Source organism: Mirounga angustirostris, unplaced genomic scaffold (genome assembly GCF_029215605.1).
Source record: "Mirounga angustirostris isolate CCGP_5_RB_7025 unplaced genomic scaffold, mMirAng1.0.hap1 SCAF_11, whole genome shotgun sequence".
Taxonomy (NCBI): Eukaryota; Metazoa; Chordata; class Mammalia; order Carnivora; family Phocidae; genus Mirounga; species Mirounga angustirostris.
In genome coordinates, this window is record NW_026991719.1 from 33,052,319 (window position 1) to 33,061,826 (window position 9,508).

Here is a 9,508-nt window from a genome sequence, read left to right on the forward strand (position 1 = left end):
GCATAGAGGCCATTGTAGGGTTATTAATTGGCCTAATTTCAGGATTGTTGTGTGTCAGGGAATAGGGAGGCTAAAGGAGAGGGAAAGAGATGGGGAAATGGCCAGTCGATGGAGCAGTGAGAACACACACAGCATTTCTTGACAAAGTTTGCCATCTTATATGGGTACAGTTGGTAGCACCCCAAAACAATTATGATGGTAATAGCAAAGATCACGGATCACAAGTCACTGTAACAAATATAACAATAATGAAAAAGTTTGAAATCCTGTGAGAATTAACAGAATGTGACACAACGGTTCTGTTGGACTTGCTTGACCTGGGGGTGGCCGAAAGCCTTCAGTCTGTGAGAACGTATTATCTGCAAAGTGCAGTAAAGTGAAGTGCCATAAAACAACATATGCTGGGAGTTTGGGCAGGCTTCACGACTTCTCTCATCACTTGTAGGTAACAGAAAATCATGTCCCTGTAAGGCCAGAGATACAGAATAATTTAACAAACTATTTGTGGCCAAGAAATTAGTAGGTAGGACAGGCCATAATCAAGATGAAATTCCTTTGATTCTATGTGAAAACCTTTCCCACCCACTTTCCTAACAATACTTGGCACTGAGGATAAATCTGAAGAAAGGAGCAATAAGCGAAGGTGGTTGTCACTGGCCTCTGGAGATGGTTCTCCACTGACGGGAATGGGTTTAAAGAGTTTATTTTTATTGCTGCATAAAATTTCATGATACAAACATAGCACTGTTTAATCACTCTTTTTGAAGAACTAACTATTATGTTGTTTCAAATATATTGCCACATCAAAAAAGATTGCAGCAAACTTTTTTTTTTTTTTTTTTGGCATAGATCTTGTGCCTGTGTGCAGGAGTTTCTTAGATAATTGATCACAGAATTAAATTCCTGGGTCCCAGGGGATGAAAATCTTCAGCATTTAAAGATATTGCCTAATTGCTCTTTAGGAGTTTGTCTGTTACTATCTTTACAAAACCCTTTGTGTGTATACCAATCTGATGGGTATGCATTTTAGTTTGCATTTCACTGATTATGCATGATACATTAGCTCAGGCTGCCATAGCAAAATACCACAGACTGGGTGGGTTAAACAACAGAAAGTTATTTTTCATAGTTCTGTAGGTTGGAAGGCTGAGATCAAAGTGCCAGCATGGTCAGTTCTGGTGAGAGCTTGCAGGTGGCTGCCTTCTTACCATGCTCTACATGGCAGAGAGAAAGAGAACAAGCAAGCTCTCTGGTGTATCTTTCTACAAGGGAGTTAATCCCATTGTGATGACCCTGCCTTCATGACTTCATCAAACTCCAATTACCTCCCAAAGCCCCGTCTCCAAATGCCATCATATGAGGGACTAGGACCTCAATATAAGGCAATTCAGAAAGTTTTAATCAATGTGTACACTCATGAAACCATTGCCACAATGATTTTGCAGAATATTTCCAGTTTCCTAGGATCCCTTGCAGTCTATCCCTCCCTCCACCCCTGGCCCCAGGACAATGATGATCTACTTTCTGTCTCCGTGGATTAATTTGCTTTTTTTAAAATTTTGCACAAATGGACTCCTACAACATGTACAATTCTGTGTCTGGCTTCTTTCACTCAGCAAAATGATTTTGAGATGTATTCATATTGTTGTGCATATCAATAATCTGTTCCTTTTTATTGCCGAGTAGTATTTCATTATATGGATATTCCACATGTTGTTTATCCATTCACCTGTTGACAGACATTCACGTTGTTTTCACATGAGGACAATTATGACTAAAACTGGCCTGAGTATTCATGTACAGGTCTTTTTGGGGTCATATATTTTCATTTCTCTTGGTAAGATACCTAGGAGTGGAATGGCTGGGCAGTATGTAAAGTGCCTAACTTTTTAAGAAGCTGACAAAAGTTTTCCAAAGTGGTTTTACTATTTCACTTTCTCACTGGCAGCATATAACAGTTCCAGTGTTTCCAACACATGATGTTGTTCTTGTTGCTGTTGACTTTTTATCGTAGTCCTCTTAGTGATCATGTAGTGGGGTCTCATCATAGTTTCATTTGCATTTCCCCAAAATGCTGGATATATTTTAAAGATGTTAGATATGTTTTCATGTGCTTACTGGCCAATTACATATCTTCTTTTATAAAGTTCTTGTTCAAGTCTTTTGCCCATTTTTAATTGGGTGGTTTCCTGATTTTTTGAGGCATAACATATTTTTGTATATTCTAGATCTAAGTTCTTTCTCAGATGTATGTATTGTATATTTCTCTCATCTTTTAGGCTTATCTTTTAATTTTCTTAATGGTGTCTTTGATGAGCAAAAGTTTTTAATTTTGATAAAGTTCCATTTATTTTTTTAATGGTTTGTGTTTTTGGTGTCCTAAGAAATCTTTCCCTAAACTGACATCACAAAAAATTTCTCCTATGTTTTCTTCTAAAGTTTTGTAGTTTTAGCTTTCACATTTCCATCTGTGATCCATTTCTAATTTATTGCATATCATATATATATACACACACATCATATATTATTATACACATAATATTACATATGTATCACAATCCATTATTCATGTGTAATACAATCTAAAGTGATATATTATTACATGTTATATTAACATAATCAATATAAAATTATTCATAAATAATATATACTATAATTAACATTATAATTATGGTGTATATTAATGTACACGTATTCATTTAGATCACATTGTATATGACATGTATATATATATACACTATAATCTGATAAGATTTATTGTAGGTAAGGCCTGAGGTTTATTTATTTATTAAATCTATTTCTTTTTTTAAAATAGATTTTATTTATTTGACAGAGAGAAAGAGCATGCACAAGGAGGGGAATCAGCAGTTATTTTTTTCCCCATACGGATACCCAGTTGTGTAAGCACTGTTTGTTGAAAAAATTATCCTTTCTCCACTGAATTTTCTTGGTGACTTTATTGAAAATCAACAGACCATATATTCTGGGTCTATTTATGGGCCTTTAATTCTGTTCCATTGATGTGTCTACCATCTCATCAATACTACACTGTATCACTATAGCTTTATAATAAGACTTAAATTGAGGTAATGTATATCCTCCAACTTGTTCTTCCCTTTAAAATTGTTTTGATTATTCTAGATCACCATGACTTGAGCATATGCTGCTGTAGAGTGAATTGCAAAAGATTAAGGCTGAGAGTTAGGCTAGGGCCATATCACATAGGCTACTGTTACTCAGGGTATAAAAAAATACAGTGGAGGAGTATTAAAGAATTGTTAACAGAGGAGTATATTTGCATTCTGGAAATCATTCTGGGAAACCAGTGGAACATAGATTGAGGAGTTAGGATTAATGGCTGAAAGGCTAATACCTAAGCCATTTTAGTAGTCTAGAAAAGACGATAAGGATCTACTTTAGGGCATTGAAACTAGAACAGTGCTGTCCAATAGACAGCAATAGACAATGACGGTGATATTCTAGAGCTATTCTGATTACAGTAGCCCCTGGTTACATGTTTCTACGGAGTTCTTGAACTATGACCAGTGAAACTAAGGAACTTCATTTTTATTTTAATTAATTTAAATTAAATTTAAATGGCCACATGTGGCTAGTGACTACTGTATTGGACTGTGCAAAGCTCAAGGAAGGAATGGACTTTAGAGATAGTGAGAAAAAATAGAAAGGATTTCATCGCTGATGGAGGTCAGATTAGGGAATAAGGATAAGGGAGAGAGAAAAGTTAAAAGTGACACCTAAGCTCCTATACTGTAGTGAATTATTTAACATCTGTATTACCCACTAGAGTATAAATTTAATGAGGGTTGGGATGGTCTGTCTTAGTGTTTTATCGCACCTAACATAGGACCTTACATATAGCAGGCATTCAGTGAATATGTGTTGAAGGATGAAAGGGAGAGAGGAAGAGCAATCTGGTAAGGCATTAGCCACATTCAGTATGATAAAAGACTAATATAAGAAGCAAATCCAGGAGGAAGTATCTAATAATCCTATCTGCTGCTTATTGAGGACTTCGGTCGGGCGCTGCTTCAATACTCCCACCTGCCTTGCATTATTTAATCTGCCCAGGAGTCCTCTTGGTCAGATATTATTCCCGTTTTACAGACACAAAAACCAAAAATTAAAAAAGTTAACAAAACTGAATAAAGTGACTTCGCTAGGTGGCAGTTAGAATGAGGTTGGTTTGGGCCAACCTGTGGGACAAACAACTGTAGCTCCAAGAAAGAAGTTGGGGCTCCAGATAGAGATTTTGGAATCATCAGTAAAAGATGTTTACTGGAACATGTGAATGGAAGTGTTCATTCCAGAAGAGAGATTATAGAATGAAAACAGAAGTCTATGGGGAGAGAATCCTTGAAAGGAAACTGGGAGGTTCTGAGGAAAGATGAATGTATGTAGGAGGAAACCCAAAAGAGAGTCCTAGCCCAAAAGACAAAGGAGAAGAAAGGCTGAGGAAGGGGAGGGCATGGCCCACATCTCACAGGCTGGAGAGAAGTCTAACGAGGTAAGGACTGAAATGTGGCCCATATATTTCATGGATTTAGCAACTAGAAGGTCACTGGGTTTGTTGCAGAAACAGTTTCCTGAACTGATGGAAACAGAGTAGATTTACAAGGCGCCAAGGAATGAATAGAAGATGCAATGATAGGAAGTGAAAATCTTTGTTCATAAGGATAAAAAGATAAGATGGTACCCAGAGATGGGAATGTGGGTTGTTGTTTTAAGAAGGAAAATATTCGAGGGCACCTGGGTGGCTCAGTCGTTAAGTGTCTGCCTTCGGCTCAGGTCATGATCCCGGGGTCCTGGGATCGAGTCCCACATCGGGCTCCCTGCTCGGCGGGAAACCTGCTTCTCCCTCTCCCAGTCTCCCTGTTTGTGTTCCCTCTCTCGCTGTCTCTCTCTCTCTGTTAATAAATAAAATCTTTAAAAAAAAAAAAAAGAAAATATTCGAGCATGTTCATCAAAGAAAAGGCTATTGTGGTCGAATGGGAGGTTGGAATGACAGGGTTGAGGAGTGCGAACTCTGACAATGGATGTTCACAGTGGTAGTGCTGTGCATTGTGGTCCGTGGGCCCATGCCAGTCCGTGAATTGTGAGTTAGTGGTCGGAGACATGATAAATATGGAAATGGAAAATAAACATTTAGAAATTTTTAGAGCTATTTGACTTATTTGATACCTAGTGAAGCTAAATATGTAAAAACTAGGAGCTTGTATCTTGTTTATCCTTCTTTGGTCATGGTTGCTTTTCTGATTCACTTTTATTATGTTTTACAAAAGCATAAAACAAACAAGAAGATTAGTCCTCAATGTACTGGATATTTTTAAAAAAGGTCCTTCATCACTATTTAAAAAGAAATCCAGTGAGAGAATGATGAAGTAAACACAGTACACTGTGAACTTTTAGGATACCTGGTTGAAAGGCATATGGGGATTATTTGGACTTTAAAAAAATGCTATAAATCTGAAATTACTTCAAAAAAAATTTTTTTAAAAAAAAAGCTCGATGTCTAATGAACATAGTTAACATACCAGGGGATTAATGTTAAGTAAAAGAACAGACACCTCTTCTACTGAAGTTGAAAGGTGGGAAGGAAGTATGAGTGTAGGTTTAGTTAAGTTTGTAACTGTGGTACCAGGGTCATAAGACCACCCCTGCCTGGGATTGGAGTGGGGTCTCTGTTCTCTCTGTGGAGTAGAAAAGTGTTTTTGCTGAAAGGGAGCTTCTCAGCTTTGTACTCCCAGAGGCTGACCCTGAGACGGGGTTTGTGTGCAAGTAGTTTATGTGAAAGTTAATTCCAAGAATCCTCATTAGGGTAATTAAGGAAGGGAGAGAGGGAAAGAAGTAAGCTGATAAAGTGTGTGTTATGGAACAAGTTCCCACCATGGGCAACTGGGACTTAATCCTTCTGGGAAATGCTAGGAAACAGTGCAGAACGTGCATCAGAATTATCGCATCTTAGGGGCAAGAGAATGAAAATATTTATCCTCCACTCCCATGTGCCGCTGGCTGACAACTGTTCCCAGGGTGGCATTCCCTTCCCTGAACTTCCAACCTTTCCCAGGCCAACTGAGGGAAAGGCTTTCGGTTGAGAATTGCAGGTACTTGCAGTAGGGTGAAACTGGGACAACCTGAGATGCTGGAGGTTGCGGTGTTATTTGGAGGCACTGACAACATCTGCTATGATGAGATAAGAAATACAGGTGAGAACGTGGTTTGAAGAGAGTGAAAAGCTTAAAAATGGTGCTAATGGAATGAGCCAAGGAACAAGTTCAGGAACGTGTGATGGATTGCCATGATTGCCATGCAGGCTTGAGAAGTTGGTGAAGGTTAGAGGCCATGCATTTATCATGGTATCAGTCTTCCTGTAGCCATAACAATGGGCCATTTATAGAAGCTGTGATAGCAGTCAGGGATGTGACTCTTCCTATTTACCTTAACAACTGCATAAACCTATCATCACATCTCACTAAGACTTTGGACCAAGAAAACATTTGCTCATATCTTTTCAGATGAAGTACTCTCAAGTTGATTCTTTCTCCTATATGTATTTAGGTTGTTGATTTTGTGACCCTCAGTATAGAAGTTTGCCTTTACATTATCCCATTGCTTTCAGAATTCCCAGTCTTTAGGTATTAGTAAGTTCCACAAGGTGATGCGGCCAAATCTCCTTCAGCACTGGACCCATGCGCCAACCCAGTACATAGTAGTGGGTATTACATGAAAATACAATAGAATTCCTGCTCTCAGAAGCTCCAAGACTTGCAGGGGTAGATAAAAATAGATGTAAAGAGATAAACAGGGCACAGTGGACTGAGTCCTGTGATAGAGATATATAGTAGATACTTAATTAATATTTGCTGTGTGACTGAATGAAATGTGATCCAGTGTACTAACTATTCCTCTTGTCAGGATGAGCTTATCCTGTAGGTTGTTATCTAGGTTCTTGATAAAGTGTCACAAAAGCCATGTTCTTAGATGAAGTTAGCAGCTATGAACTTAAAGTGATTTCAAGGAAAGATGGAGATATTTGCAATCAGATGCTGAGAAGTTTTTCTTAACTCTTCTGTAAGCACACTGGCCAAAACAAAAAGCACATTTGGACTCATAGTTTCCAAATTTGTTTTTATGGGAGGGGAGAATGAGGCACATGAGTCATTTTCATTTCTATTAACTAATTATCTCATGATTATTGAGCCATAGAGGTAACACTGGTTTTTCTATGGCTGTTAAATTTAACAGAGAAACATCATTTAGGTCTCAAGGAATCTAGCTCAGTAGTGATGAAATGTTTATGATCTGGAAATGATAAATAACTCCTCTCACCTTGCTACTTCCCTAAAATACAAGGCTTTAGTGGCTAGATTTTAACTACTTTGCACTTATTTCATTAGCTGTGCAACAATTTCTTAATGTTCATTTGCATATAACACTAGAAGCAAATATAGAAAAATTCTAATTCTTGCTCTGTCTCAAAAGTTCATAATATTGTGTTTACCTACATCCTTTCATCCTTAACAAGATTATCACTTTATTTAAAAAAAAATATTCAGTCAACATTATTCATCACTGATTATATTCATAAGAGTGTACTAGAGACAAATCATATTAGATGAAGAAAGGAAGGTCTCCGCCATCAAAATGTTCAGAGTCTTGCAGGGGAAGAGAGACCTGTAAGCAGGCAAGAACAGTGATTTAAATGTCATCATAGACCAGGAAAAGAAGAGAAAATCTCTGCCTAGTGAAGTTAGTGGAGACTTTAAGAGGGCATCACATTTTACTTGGTCTTAGGGGATGGGGAAAACATTTTATAAATATCAAAGAGAAGGTGGCGGGGCGCCTGGGTGGCTCAGTCGTTAAGCGCCTGCCTTCGGCTCAGGTCATGATCCCAGCGTTCTGGGATCGAGCCCCGCATCGGGCTCCCCGCTCGGCGGGAAGCCTGCCTCTCCCCCCTCCACTCCCCCTGCCTGTGCTCCTCTCTCACTGTCTCTCTCTGTCAAAAAAATAAATAAAATCTTAAAAAAAAAAAAGAGAGAGAGAAGGTGGCTTGGAAGTTAGGAAAGGAAGGGAGGAGTGAAGTAGGAAGGACATTCCAGGCAAAGGTAAAGCAGGTATACAATCAGAGATCATGACAGAGTATGGAATATTCTGGGAATAGATAAGCAGAGGCAGAAGCATAGGTTTCTGTGGAGAGGAAGAGATGGGGAGAAGAAGCTAGAGAGGTGGGATGGGGAAAGATGAAAAGCTCTATGGGATGTGCTATGAGCTCTCTACTCTGCAGTGCAGCGGATACAGATTCCAACAGTAGTGGAATACTGTTATGACTACGCAAATACAGGATGGATTCCCACCCAAAACTTGGTTAGAATGCAGATCTCTCTCTCCCTCCTTTCCTCTGTCCCTCCCTTACCACACCCCCCCCCAAAGGGTATGAAAAGATGTATCACTCACATAATGAGGCTTTCTGGATAGAGCAGGACAGCTGCAAAATAGGTCCCAAAATGGTTTTAGAGAGCAGGAACAGAAGACTGACTTGCCAGTTTTGTGGTGGCTAGGGAGTGGGGCAGCAGGAAGGTTCCCATGTATAGGAACCAGCTTGTATGGTTTGAATCTCTCACTACCACCAGAGGAGGGTCAGGAAATATATTATGTCTTATGCTTAGGAAAGACCAAACTGGATGTTTTTGAAGCAACTTTCTGAAACTACTGTTTCAGAACTGTGAACCAGCCTGCCACAGTAGTGGTCTGTTCTCACCAAATCACTGTCAGCTTCTGAGTGTCGAGCTTGCTGGCTTTCCTGCTGACTTAGGACCTAGAGGTCACCTGAATAGTTATTTCCCCTCATATTTGAAAGTTCTGACATTTTAATAAATACTTCAATTTTTTCAGTTGTAATTAAAGATCTTTATAGATCAAAAATTAGAATTCCCTAGGGCTCAGAAAGTTAACTCCAAGTTTGGCTATGTGTGTATTATTTTTATTTTAAAAGAAAGCTTTTAGATCACTATCATTTTTTAAATCTTACACTAAGATACATTTAAACAAATATTTATATCCATTGGAATAGCACCTAAAACCCTTTCCTATACCCCCAGAGGTACTCATGCCACATGTTCAGCTTTAAGTAACATACTTAAACCTCAACTCATCCTCAGTGTATTGTTTAAGTTAATTCATTAATTAATTTTTAAATGTTTAATTAATGTACAGTGTTATATTAGTTTCAGGTGTACAATATAGTGATTCAGCAATTCTATACATTACTCAGTGTTCATCATGATAAGTGTACTCTTAATTTCCTTCACCTATTTCATCCATCCTCCCACTACCTCCCCTCTGGCAACCACCAGTTTGTTCTCTATAGTTAAGAGTCTGTTTCTTTTTTTTCTTTGTTCATTTGTTTTGTTTTTTAAACTCCACATATGAGTGAAATCGTATGGTATTTGTCTCTCTGACTGATTTCACTTAGCATTATACTCTCTAGATC